Below are 11,632 nucleotides of genomic sequence, written 5' to 3' on the forward strand. Positions count from 1 at the left end.
GGGGAGCTAGAAGGGAAGTGAGTTAATTGAGAAGAGGCATCTTTAAAACTCTCTTTAATAGACTAGATGGCCCTCTTTTAAGTCCTCTCAATGATCAACTGCAACATAGCCACACCAGTTAAGGGCTTATGTTCTAAAGAGTTGGGGGAAGCTCCCCTGGATTTAGCTTCTGCAGCCAGGTCACAGGGCTGGCAGGGTGTAGTGCCCATTATACAGCTCCAGGCCAGCTGGGCCTCCAGAACACAGCATCTTCACCATAGGTCTTCTATCTTAAAAGATCAATGCTATCTTGTAAAGAACGTGGTTGCAAAGGCTGAGCGGATGGAGAGGCCCCATCACTACATGCAGGAAAGATAACATCAAGAAGGTACCATGGTATTCAGGTACCAGCTCAAAGGAATGAGCACCAGTCCCCAAGGTATCCCTGACCTCATCAGTGTCACCAACAGAGAGCTACATAGCCAGGGTCCCCATGCCTGCCCTCTGTTGACCCCCACACTATTCAGCTCCACTCAAGTCTCTTTCCCAGCCCCCCAGAGGCAGTGAGAAAGAATTCTTGGCAAAGTAGACACAGCCAGGCTCAGAGCCTAGAGCCCCATGTGATGCTCAGTGCAGCCCCCCCCCCCCGCACCCCCATAGAGAATGGGCTATTGAGCTCAGAGCTTCACTTCCTGGTTAGAAAATCCCCACCAGGCAAAGCCAAGAAGACACCCCAACCCCCACTCCACCCCCGTGCAGCATCATTAAATTATAACAAGCCCTACAACCATCTCCAGAGCCTGGGTCTGCCTCTTCTCATGCTCTCAAGCTTGCGATTGGCTGAGGAGGCTCAGCCTAGCGGGCCTTATCTCTGGCTGGTTATTATTTGATGAAAGAGCCTTCCGTCTCCTCCTCTGCTGTTGCAAAACCATCCCGGGAGTGTTTGCTGCTGCCTGCCTTGCTTCTCTGGGGTCACTGCAGTGCACCCAAAGGCCTCTGGCCTCTATTCACACAGATAGGCCCCTGGAAGAGTTTTTAAACCACCCACGTCAAGGCTGTCTTCCGCTGAAGCTGTCTGACGGGAAATAATTCCTCAAACACCACATCAAGAATACAGGTATACTTGAGCAGCTGGGGACACGGGGACCAAGTGTCTCGGGGTACGATGACTTTAGACATAGGGGTAGGGTGAGTCTGGGAGAGAAATGAAGTGTGGAACACAGAACACGTAGATGAGGGTGGAGGGAGCAAGACTAAGAAGAAAGAGCTGAGAATCACGGCACTCTGTGGAAAAGCAACACTCTTGGGCAGAGGTGTTTGCAGCTTGGGTGAAGTGCAGGGGTGTTTGCAAGATAGCTGTTGCATGAGATGGTCTGTGTGCACCCGAAGCAATTCTTCTTGAGGTCTAAAGAGGATGTAGACCTGCAAACTCTTCAGACATTGCCGCCTGTCACCCTGTCTCAGAGGAAAGCCCGAGTACTTTCACTTGTAACATCACTAAATCTGACTTGTGACTGGGACACGACCTTCAAATGTGCTGTCCAGGGGTAAGAACCCAAGTCCTTGTATCCGTATTTCAGCAAAATAATAGAACACAGGAGAAGCTCTCAGCTGAGCGCTTCATGCTCAAGCTAGCTCCCCAGTTTGAGATCTGTGCCGGATGTGCCGTGACTGTTCCGACGCTACCATGTCCTCGATGAGACACGAGGACGGCATCTCATGCGACATGAGCTGGCACCTGGTAGAGTGCTCTGTGATTGACACTTCTCCTCCAGATGAGAGCTGGGCTCCAGGATGGATGACAGGCAGGTGAAAGGTCCTAAGTGTTAGACCTGGAGGTGGCTGAGGCGGGCAGGATGTGGTGTTAAAACAAAGAAAGCCTCTTTATTTTAGTGGTTGAGTGGGAAAGAATTCTTTCATGCTACTTTGGGTTTTTTGTTTGTTTCTTTGTTTGAGACAGGGTTTTACTATGAATTCCTGGCTGGCCTCAGATTCACAGACCTGTTTGCCTCTCCCTCACAAGTGCTGGGATTGAAAGCGTGTGCCACCATGCCTCGCTACTTTGGGTTTCTTAAGTCCATCCCCAGTTCTGCGTTCACATCACAGGTCACAGACTGCCCATACAGATGGCCTTTCTTGGCCACTTCTTCCCAGGTGTGCCTCTCCTGTTGTCGCAGTTCTCAAACGCTTGGGTCTAGACTGTCTCTGCTTTGCAGTCTTTGGAGGAAGGAGAGGACAGCTGGATTGTATATGTTTCTATATAAATGGTGGTGCCTCCTTGCTTTCTATGTGTTCCCCAGGAGCCGCTTTTGTGGAGCCCCATTGGCCTTTCTGGGAACAGCAGCCATAGGTCTGGGGAGGTCACTAGAGTGAATATTGCTTTTCTTTGTCACTTAAGGGGCATGGTGGGGGTGGGGGACAAGCCACGCCAGGGCTTCCCTCCACGTCTGCTTCTTCTCTGCTGTTTGGACATGTCCTCCTTCCCATGGCCTGGCCGACCTGGGTCTGCTTGCTCTGTGGGCCTTCTCCTTCACTCCTTTTCTTCTCTGTCTTGCAAAATGTATGGTCCTTGAGCCCTGTGACCCCCATACACACACCTCACTCTGCCCCTGATCCTGGGTTTGGTCAAGTTGAAGGGCTACTACATGGGGGTCTCTCCGATGAGTATGTCTACCCTTTCTGCAAGTCAGAAGTCAAGGAACTTCCTCTACTGGACTACTCCAGGTTGTCTTGTGATTGATTGCTAGTTTCAGATCCATTGCCGGTGCCAGACAGATAGCTTTGTGCGGGCAGGGAGTGGGCTTAGCATGGCAGCCAGGTCCTGGAGCTGCACAGTTACTGGCATGCAGTATTCTCGCTGCTTGCAATGTGCAACCCTGATGGAGAATCTTCCTCTCCCTGATCAGCACCCTCCAAGTGCTTTGCATCGACTGACTCAAACTTCGGAATGAGCTGGGGAAGAATTGTATCGACCCATTTCGGGGATGGGCAGACTGTAAGTTAAGGGATGCACAGAAGTTAATGCAGTAAACGGAGACTTCAGAGCCCCATGACGGCACAGTGACGTGATGGAGCAGAGAGAAGAACCGGGATGGGCATGGCAGCAGGCTAAGGGCAGGAGTACAGCAAGGGCCCCACGTGTTCTGGGAACCCTTTCATGCCCATGAGCTGCGAGCATCGACTCTGTTTCAGCTTGTGAGCTTGGCTCTGAGGACACGGTGGCTACGTGGGTACGGATTTCCAAATGATATGCTTTGGGGTCTAAGCTTCACCCTCTGTCAAGGTCTGCCTTTTCCACTACCCCCTCCTGCTTCCATAGACTGTCTGACCCACCTCAGTTCCTCCCAGAGAACCAGGGAGATTTCACGTCTGGCTCTGAAGTAACTAGCTAGCAATGCCAAGGCTTGGTGTTTCACGCACTGTGCCTCGCCCCGGTGAACCTCATTTATCTCGTGCATGGAATGCGGGGTTAAGGTCACCCTGTGCTCTGGAGCAGCACGGCCACTGGTAAGAGCAGGAGCTGGGGCTGCACAGCAGGCAGCTCTGGGCTCAGCCACTCAGTTCTGCTTTCTCACCCAGTAGGAGCATTCTTTGGACCCTTGGCTTTGGGCTCACTGGACCCTGATGCCTGCCCTTGGAATAATCCTGCCAGGCAGGTGATCTTGCCCTATCTCCCTCCCTGTCACCAGAGGATAGTCAATGTACAGTGTTCTCAGCCTTCCGTTTCTTCCCTGGGCCTCAAGTCTAGCACCGGCCACTAAAGCTTGTGGCCCATACTGTTATCTGAGGTAACCCCTCTGAATTGCCCCCAGCCCCCACGCTCCCCGGCCTCTACTCCCAGAGAATGTTCCTTATGTATTTGCTTCCATGCAAAGGGCCTCAACTTAAGGGACTGCTCTTGTTAATCTTACTAGAATCGTAGTAGAGCGCAGGAGGAAAAGGGTTATTGTTGTTTGTTTGACTTTTTTTTTGGCAACTGAATCCTATGTTTCTCCTTGGCATTCAAACCTTAGTTTCGCCATCTGTAAAACAGGCACAATGTTTTGTTTCTAAATGACTTTGAGGACAATGGTTATGTGATATACTTTCTGTGGCTTCAGCAGAGGGAACAGTGGAGAGAAAACCCGTTGCCCTTGCAGAAGCCGAGGCTGAAAGGGACATCGGGCATGGGCATTAAAAGCAGCAGACAAATAAACAAGCCATTTGCAACTGTGGAGAGGACAAAGGACTGGACTCAGAAGAGGGTGCGAGCCGGTCAAGAAAGGGCTGCTTGGCAAACCACAGCATTTCCATGCCTCATTTCGGGGTGGAGGGAGGGCAGCAGTGGTCCTGCAGGAGCCGAAGACCTGCTCACTTTGGGGCTCAGAGTCTGTGAGCAAGAAGAGAAAGCTGGGCTGAGTGGTCCCTAAGACATCATGCTGATGTCCCAGATGCTCTTGACCCATGCCCAAGCACACGGCAAGGGAGTCATGTGACTCTCTTTCTGGTGCTTTTCTGTCCCATTTCCCCAAAGCTGCCACTTGGCTTACCTAGGAGCACCATGTGCCTTCATCTATCATCTTTCATCAGCTCAGCCAGGACATTGGAGACAACACTTAGAAAAGTTGGTTAGCATAGTTTCCAGACAAAGCCAGTGGCTAGGACTCCACTGGAAGGTTAAGTGATGAGAGAAGACTGCTGGCCTCAGGGTCCTGACAACGGCGAGGGGAGCCTCTTGAACGTCCTCCTGCCTTTCCTTGTATGGTCTGCCCCCTTGGTCTCTGGCATCATGCCAACTCTCTCCATCTCCCTTTCCTTACCTGGGGCCTCGCTCCTGCCTTTAGCAGTCTTTGAGTCACTCCCTGCCCATTGCTTCCTGGGCACAAGGTGTAAGAAAACTTCCCAGGGGCCTGGATGCTTAGGCAAAGGTGTCCCAAGGAAACAGTTCCTGGGAGGATGGAGCAGCGCTGTGGTCTAAGGCACAGAGCACTCAGCACTTGGATTCTGGGTTTTAAAACTGCTCATTGGATGGGGCACTCCGAGGATCAGATGATGAGAAAGGATCAAAGATGCTATGCAGAGAAACGGAACACCAAGAGCGTCTCCAAAGGCAGTTCAGACTGCACGTTATACTCCATGGCAGCCCCCGGCTTCTCCCTCCACTCAGAAGAAGAAAGTGACAGTACCGTTGCAGGGGGAGTCCATTGTCAAGGCTCAGCTCCTGAACCTGATCCCCGCCACATCAGTGACTTCCAGTTCAATTCCGATGTGGGGTGGGGTTCTGGGTGTCATGCTGGGTGTGACAATGACAGTCCTCTGTCACCAGTCCCAGCGCCTCAGTAGGAACCCCCACAGCACAGGCTCAACCCCCGCTTTCCTACCCATCCTGCTGCCTCAAGGCTTAATTTGGAAGCTTAACTTTATCTCCACCCAGAATGGGGGTGTGACTGCATATGGCAGTCAACCCCCTGCCCCACCCCAAAAGCAGCAAGCAAAAAGCCTAACCAACCAAGCTAAACAAAACAACCCACCACCACCAGCCTCATCCTCTGCTCCACCTGAGTCTTGAAAGTTTCTTCTGTGAGCCCTTGAACTAGCCTTCCCTGCAGAGGAGGGGTGGTTGCTAAGGATGGGAACTCTTGAACACTGCTGGTAACTGTGTATCTTGAATCAGTTTCAAATAGCAACTTGGAAGAACTAGGGCCTGGGAAAATGGGAACTTTAGCCTTGACAATGGAAACTAAAGGAGCAGGCAGCAGCAGAAGGCTGACTCCCCCTCCCCTGGTGTTACTTCTATCTGGGCCTCTGCAGGGACGTGTAGGAGATGCTGAGATTTGTTTACAAGGCTGCAAGCACCTTGCAGCAGTCTTAATCTCATCTTGTTCCTTGATGCTAAGGATGAACAGCATGAACAGGATGGGGGTACCCCCAAACCAGGCAGCACAGCGGGCACCCTTAGATCATGGAATGTGCCATGGGTTGCTAAGTATCACTCTGGGCCTTTAGTACTTTGTTTCCTCAGCACCCCTTTGGTAGGCCAGTGTCCCTGACCGACCTCTGACTAGACCTGGAACACAGCCACAGGCAGTCACACCACTGAAGGAATGCACAGCCCAGAAGAGGGGACAGGTCATTAATAGGAAACGGATGTGACATTGCAATGTGCAAAGTGTGACCGTGGAAGTGCAGTGTGTCCACAGGGAAGCCATGTTGCTTGTGACTCCTGCTCCTCTCTCTGCCCTTGTCTCAGTGTATCTTCTTCAGCTGAGCCTCTAAGCTACTTCTCCAGCCTCTCTCCTGGCTCCTAAACACTCTCAGAACCACACAGACAGCTGATAAATTTTCCAGTGAACTAACAATAAAATTGTGTGTGTGTGCAGGTGTGTATGTGTGTGTACAGGACTATGTGTATGTGTGCAGGACCTGGGTGCTGCGGTTGGAACTCGGGTCCTCATATGAGGCGTCAGATACTCTGCTGGCAGCTGTCTTTCAGACCCCAGCTTCCCATAATTGCAGGTTTTTAGTACAGCTAAACTTATTCAACGGAAGGACTTTCCCCTTCTGAGTTCGTCTTTCGTGCTTGTTGGGTAGGAAAGCATTCTCTTTTTAATCAGTTGATGGTGTTTGTCCATGGACAGTTGACATTTAGTTTAATACAATGGCTGTACACAATTAAAAACCTAGACCTGCTTTTGTCTCGGCATCATGGTTACTCAGCAAGTCTTGTCCAACAAACTGCCTGCTTGTCTCTAAGGCTAGCAACAATGTCCAAACCCAAGCAGAGCCCCCTGGAGTGGATTTCACAGCATCTGAGTCCCAGACTGGCTGAGTGGCAGGGACTTAGTTGAATTTTATCACTTCCTAAGATGCTCGGCTGGCTGTGGCAGTTAGATCCTTAAATAGAATCTATCATGTTCTTAGTGTCCCAGGATCCTGTATGTTTAATGCCCTGAGTATCTGCTTTCTGGGCCAAACTCATGAAATTCTAAAAGGGAACTATCCATCTCAGACAGAAGCTGCAGTGGAAACAAAAACCTTTGGTACCCGGCGTTTCAGGCTGCTCAATTTTTCATTGGTGTTTCAAGGTAGAAGGAATTGTGTTAACCCAAGTTGTCACTTCCCCTTAGATGGGCTTCGCTTAGACACTGTGGTGAGAGCTGCCGGTGCCCTGGCCTAGCTTGACCTATAGGCAGGCTCCTCTGTCGCCCTGCTGAGGTTGGGGAGTCAGGGGGTCATTAGATCTGCTTTGGGTACACACAGGGTCAGAAGACATCTGGCTCTCTCACTGTTTTCAGTATGGTCCAGATCACTGGCAACCGCCTCCTACCAGGGAAAAGAAAATGCCCACCAGGCAACTCGGATTTCAATCATTTCCGCTGTGGTGCTCAAGTCATTGAGCTATAGCTGCATGTTTCTGGGTTAGATGCGGTTTACCACAAGCAGCTCTCACTCGGCTGAGATGCTCATCTGCCAGGTGGGTTAACCATGTTCAGCTGCGCAGAAAGAGCAGAAGAGCTGTTTGGGGTGCTCTGTATCAACTTTCCTCTCGCTGTCTGACCACATCTCTTCCTCGGGACTCAGCACACCTCTTAGCACGTACCATGGTGGGGAGAAGGTGCAGCCTGTTGATGATAATGCTAATACAACGGACTAATCTGTTCTAGAGGCAAGTACTTTCTGGAAGTTTCTATCTTAATCTATGTGACCTTTGGCTGCTACTATTTTTAACTTGCCCGTTTAGCTATTAAAAGTTCTCTGCGACTTTATTACCGTGGCTGATCAGCAACCCAAGCCAAGGGAGGGGTGGGAGCGTGGGGAACAAGAAGCAGCAACAGTCTGCAGGTGAGGATGGTTGTCTGGAGCTGCTGTCTTCTGGAACCTTCCCTGGATGTCTATTCCGAGCTGTCCAGACTGGTGATTAGCAGGCGCTGTCTGTCTGAACTCACATCGTTGTGGTTGACTTCCCTGGGCCCCTTCCCCAGCACAACTTTCCCCACAACACTGTCTCTCCGGTAGCTGCCATCTGCTGGCTGCTCAGGGGGGCGTATGCCTGCAGTGTGGTGGGGTTCATCAGGGGTGTTCCCATTAAACTGGAACGTCACACATGTATACAATGTACCTTAATTATAACCATCCCCACTCCTTCCTCCTGACACCCCCTTGCTCCCCTCAACACAACTTTCTCCCTAAGAACTGCAAGTCTTTTCAAAAAGCTACAGAGAAACCCTGTCTTGAAAAACCAAAATAAATAAATAAATAAAATAAAATAATTTATAACCCACTGAGTCCCGCTAGTGCCGCCCACATGCAATGGGTGTGGGGTCATCGTCTGGGAACCCACGCAAGGAAAAGTGATCGACCTTTCTCCAGAATCACCAACTGCCAATAGCTCCTCAGCTAGGGGTAAGGTCTTGGGCGCATCTCTTGGCTTAGTGCTGGAATTTTAATTAATTACAAATTAATTAATTAAGCGAGACAGGGTCTCACTGTGTATCTCTGCTTCCCTCTGCCTCCTGAGTTAAAGGTGTGCTCCATCCCACCTGGTTCATGCGGGGAGCTTTCAGCCGGCTTCATCTTGTGCAAGGCACCTCATCTGCACATGTGCAGCAGCCTATGTGTCTAACACTTCTTCTCAGCTTCCTGCTCTTACTATGCCCACTTCCTTGAGCCTTGAGTGTGAAGGGGAGTGTTTTCAGAGTGCTGACCTGGGCCTTCCTTGGTGGGGTTGTTTCTCTCTTTGGAAGAAGCTTCTCTGATGCACAGACTTGCGGAAGTCACTGCTCACGTAGGCTCACCTTGCTAATGCATGCAAGCGACAAGGGACCAAGAGCAAGGGTCCTCCTATGGGTGCCACCAGATCTCTTCCTCCTGGGGCACCGACTACTACCACCTCCTCTGAATTCTAAGCGTAGCCAGAGCAGAGGCCGTGCCTTGGACAGCATGGCGGTTGCTGTGTCAACACCTCTGTGGAAAAGGCCTTGGTGTTTGGAACCCTGGCTTGGGGAGAGCCATGTGACCCAGTAAGGTGGACTTCAGAGTAAGGATGTGTGAAGCTGTGCTTTCCTCTCCATCAAGGGCTCTGGAGACCTTCTGGACAAAATGAGCTCTCACTCCATCTCCAGCTTGCCAGCTGCTACTCGGCTCATCTTGGGAAACTCAGGTCTCCTTTCCGACTCTCGGCTGCCCATTAGAACCAAGAAGTCCCTGGCAGGGTCCATCCTTGCTTAGAAAATAGTGAAATAATATTACACATGGAGAGCACACAGCTGATGCCATGGTCCTGCTGGTGCCAAGTGCTGGACGGAAATCCATGGTCAATAACTGTACTATTTTTGCTTGTTTATTTTATTGAAAAGATTTCATACAAATATTCTGACCATGTTTTCCCCTTCCCCAGCTCCTCCCAGATCCTCTCTATCTCTTCACCTCCCTACCTGCCCAACTCTACACTGTCATATTAATGTAGTGGTATGAAGGAGAGCAGCCTCTGTGAATTCATGTGTGGATACTTGGTCCCATTTGGTAGAACTTTTTAAGGAAGTTGTTGGAGGAGGTGCTGGGGGCAGGCTTGGAGGTTTTAAAAGATACTTGCAATTTCCGGTCATCTCTTCTGCCTCATGGTTGAGGGTCAAGATGCGAGCTCTCAGTTGTTCCTTTGTTCCACCATCATAGACTCTGAATCTCTGAAACTGTAAGCCAAACTAAATGCTTTCTTGTAGAAGTCACATTGACGTGGTGTTGTATCACAGCAATGGAAAAGTAGCAGCTATCTGCAGTAATAAAGATACGGCAAACACACAGTTAAAAGCTCAGGAGCTAGCGGGCCAGGAGGTAAGAGGTGACTCATTGCTGATAAGAAAAGGAGCTTGGAGAAGGGACAGTTGAGGAGGTTTCCCAGCACTGAGTGCTGATTGATGACAGAGCTGGCATAGCTGATGTCTCTCTCGCACACTGGTTCCCGAGACTGCTTTCTTGTTCAAACACTGAAAACCCATGTTTAGAAAACTGCATAAAGTTGAGGAAAATAAAGCTAAGATCCATGTGTAGTTCATGGAGAGCTTGTGAGCTTGTTTCATAGCTGCTGCTATTGGGGGGGGACTTCTTCAGAGTCAGGAAAATTATTGCTTCCCCTTCTATGTCTCTATTATCCCAGGGAGAGGATCTAATTCTCCATCTCAGCAGGAAGAAAAGACTACGTACTACACATCACATACTCACACACACACACATACACACACGTAACCATCACACAGATCACACACACATATAAACATCACACATACTTGCCACACAGATACACCACACACACAACTACACATACCATACACATAGCACACATACATTACAGATACATACTATGTGTCTCATATACATATAGACTACATATACTATGTGCAAGTCACACAAGTCATACATGTCACACATATACACTATGTGCACCATGTACACATCACATAGACACACTGTAAATACCACACACCACATGTACACCACACATGCATGCCATACTACTTACACGCCAAACATATTAGATATACACCGTGTACACACTATACACACTACATACATACTATACATACATACCATACCCATGTACATATCCCACATGAACACCATACACATATCACAGAAGCATTCCACACATTTCACACACATATAGACCACACACACACATACCCCACATATACCATACCACACAGACACACATATACACACATATACACACATATTACACAAAGACACACATTCTCCCCCAACACCACCCACGCCCTTTCTGCATGCCACATATACTTCATACATACACATGCATACACACACCCAATCTCATCCATTAATTCATTGCCTCTCAAAGCAGAGTGCCCATAGGGGACAGGCCCTTCAAAAGCCAGCCCAGAGCTGTGTTGCTTATGCCTAGCCAGCACTATAAAAACACATGCTTTGTCCCTTCTCTCACCATCTGTGTTCAGCACAGATCCAAGAGACTGGTGAACGGTCTTTTGTGGTAACACTGATACTCAGGGTTGAGAGCCACTCAAAGGGCCAAACAAATGAACACAAACAAAGCTTCTCAATGAGGTGGCAAGAGATGCCTCTGGGCTGGCTCACGGCTATGGTCCTGACTTTGCTTGTGACTCAGGACCTGCCACTCCTAAGTTTGCTTGCTGGGGAAAGACCAAAGTGTCCAGGCTCACTTGGGAGAGGTAGTGCTTAGCGCAGTGACTTCACGTACTCTTCCCCTCAGTGGAGACTCCCGGTGCACCTGTGTAAGCAGCTGATTGAAGGTGTTGGCTTGCGACAGCAAGTCTAATTACATATGAATGAAATCTTGGCCAAAGGAAGTAAATGGAGTTAATCTCCACTCTGATCCTAAATGAGGGTTACACTATAGTGATGACCATTGTCCAGTGCAGGCCAGGCTTCAGCACAGCCCACTTCCTGTCAGAACTCTGCCTTCTATTTACCCTCCCTGACTGACCTTTCACCTGCCTGCTGCCTTGCTTATCTCAAAAGACTCACCAAGCACAGGTCACATGCTTAATGCTTTTCTAATACTCTCTCTGCTCTCTCTCTCTCTCTCTCTCTCTCTCTCTCTCTCTGTGTGTGTGTGTGTGTATGTAGTCTCTCTCTCTCTCTCTCTCTCTCTCTCTCTCTCTCTCTCTCTCTCTCTCTCTCT

The 11,632-nt window shown here is 49.7% G+C and overlaps 1 protein-coding gene across 3 annotated transcripts in view; it reads left to right on the forward strand.

Annotated features, from left to right (window-relative positions):
- The first annotated feature begins 884 nt into the window (after positions 1 to 884).
- Positions 885 to 11,632, forward strand: part of Gpam (glycerol-3-phosphate acyltransferase, mitochondrial) — a 55,204-nt gene continuing 44,456 nt past the window's right edge. For 2 of the 3 annotated variants that reach the window (XM_050145193.1, XM_050145228.1), the window contains exon 1: positions 885 to 1,096. The gene's annotated coding sequence lies outside the window, so the exon portion shown is untranslated. Of the gene's footprint in view, positions 1,097 to 1,179; positions 1,527 to 11,632 lie in introns of those variants that run through there. The other variant, XM_050145216.1, reaches the window with a different exon arrangement.

This window comes from Alexandromys fortis, unplaced genomic scaffold (genome assembly GCF_014885135.2).
Source record: "Alexandromys fortis isolate MF-2015 unplaced genomic scaffold, M_Fortis_MF-2015_v1.1 scaffold_16, whole genome shotgun sequence".
Lineage (NCBI taxonomy): Eukaryota > Metazoa > Chordata > Mammalia > Rodentia > Cricetidae > Alexandromys > Alexandromys fortis.